This window comes from Nicotiana tabacum, chromosome 10 (genome assembly GCF_000715075.1).
Source record: "Nicotiana tabacum cultivar K326 chromosome 10, ASM71507v2, whole genome shotgun sequence".
Lineage (NCBI taxonomy): Eukaryota > Viridiplantae > Streptophyta > Magnoliopsida > Solanales > Solanaceae > Nicotiana > Nicotiana tabacum.
In genome coordinates, this window is record NC_134089.1 from 17,772,826 (window position 1) to 17,775,186 (window position 2,361).

Sequence of the window (2,361 nt, forward strand, 5' to 3'; positions counted from 1 at the left end):
GTGGAATACTATGGTGGAATAAGGGTGAACTTGTACTGATACAGTGGGATCAAGTTATATGCTGCAACAAGTGGAATAAGGGTGGATTATTACAGTGAAATAAAGGTGAATTATGATGCTGATATTGTTATATAGTGGGATCGGATTGCACGCCACAACATCTATATATTATTTATTATTGTTGATGTTGATACAATGACATAAGGGAGTATTTTGTGTTTTACGGTGGGATCGAGTTGCCCGCCGCAACAACGTATGTATTTTTGTTCCCTTGAGTTGTGTTGGTTTTTTGTACTTTCACTTGAAACTCTAAGGATTGGTAATTCTGATCGTCACTGGCTTATTTTCTTGAAGATGTAGCTATTATCTTCCGTTGACTGTCTTATTTTGTTTTGTATTTTCTTTTCTATCTTTATTATGTACTGCGTACAGGTTGTAGTGTAGGTGACCTGTCTTAGCCTCGTCACTACTTCGTTGAGGTTAGGCTCGGTACTTATAGAGTACATGGGGTCGATTGTACTCATACTACACTCTGCATTTCTTGTGCAGATTTTGAAGTCGGCCCCAGCGGCGGTTATTAGCGTGCTCGGATCGGACAGCTTGTGGAGACTTGAGGTACAACTGCTCAGCACCCGCAGCTCCTGGAGTCCCCTTCCTTTTTTTTTGGCTGTGTACTTTCTTTTCAGACAGCTTTATGTTTATTTCAGACCCTTGTTTATACTATTCTTGTAGCTTGTACACTCGTAACACTGGGTCCAGAGTTGTATCAGACGTTTGGCTATTTTAGCTTCCGCATTTTTACTTTGGATTATTGTAGTTATTTCAGTTCTTTCTCATTAATTAATTTTAAACTGTTAAAAATGGATAAAATTTTCTAATGCTGGCTTGCCTAGCAAGTGAAATGTTAGGCGTCATCATGGTCCTGACGGTGGGAATTTCGCATTGTGACAGTCGACCATCTCTTCGAAAGTTTCTATGGAGCATGCAAGTAGTTGTGAATACCATGTTAATGCTCCTCCCGTGAAGGTTTCACCGATTTTTTTCAGCAAAATGGAGGACACTTGCTCTTTGTCGAGGTTGTTGCCTTTCACGACAGTGACGTAATGAGTCACACGATCTTCAGGGTTGGTCGTGCAATCGTATATCCTGTGGTAGGGCTGAATTTTGAAGGTTTTTGGTATGGTATGGGAGTTGCGTCATCATTGTACGACTGCTCTATGAACCGGTCGGCGTCCCTTTTTTGGTAGCAACTTAGGAGCGCCTGGAATTGTGTCGACCCGCTCTTGAGTTCTTTCATTTAATCTCGGAGCGCTTTGTTTTCATTTTCCATTTCTTCCATCATTTTTAGGATGGTTGTTAGGGCGTTATCACTTGCATTATCAATGATATTGTGAGTTATACCTGTTGTTGGAAAGGGTGGCTGATTACATTGCTCGTCCGTTCGTTATACTGTGACAGTCCTTGTATTTTCTACGGTCGGGCCTGGAGCGGGCTTGTTGAGGATGCTCGTCAGCGTGTCAGTTAACCACACCTCGAGAAGCTTTTTAACAACTGGAGGCACCCCATCCTTTGCAGATATAGAGACTCATTTGTCATGAGGTTTTATTATGCTGCAGTGAGGGGTGGTGACCCATCTCGCCTAGGGGACGCACTGGGCGTCATGTTTCACTGGATGTCGTTAATGAGGTTGGTCAGAAAATCACTTGTTATCTTTATCCTTTCTTCTCGGTCACCTAACATGTTAGGTTTTGCATACAGAAAGAGAATATATCTTGGGTTTTGTGACGTCAGTGACCGATGTTATTTGTAGATCTAGAAGAAACTAAATATTTAACTAAGAAATCCTCATAGACGACGCCAAATTGTTTGACCCACAAATGTAAAATTTTGGCTCAAATAATTAATTTCAGTTAGACAAAGGTTAATCCTAGCTAAGAATAATATCCTCACATCTTAACATTAGAAAAAATAAGTGATACACGATTATGAGGACAAATATGACACTATGTAATAACTTTAAATAATCAAGAATAGTGGCAGAGTGCATGATATTCAATAAATAATTATAGATGACATTTAAGTAAATAAGAGGAATAGTTCAATCAATAAAAGGGTGGAATAAATGAACCTTCCACCTAACAATGATTGAACAATGAATCCTCGTACAATCGAGGATCTCTCGGATCTGATAGTCAAAGATAAATGTGAATCTTGAAAAGTAAAATCTTGTATTGAGTGAAGACTGAATCTTTTTCAAAATGTTGTTGTTATAATTGAATCTACGTCTTCCTATTATGTCTCTTGTTTTCCTTTATATGGCATCCATTCACAAGAAAATCTAATAGTACAAACAAAGAGAAT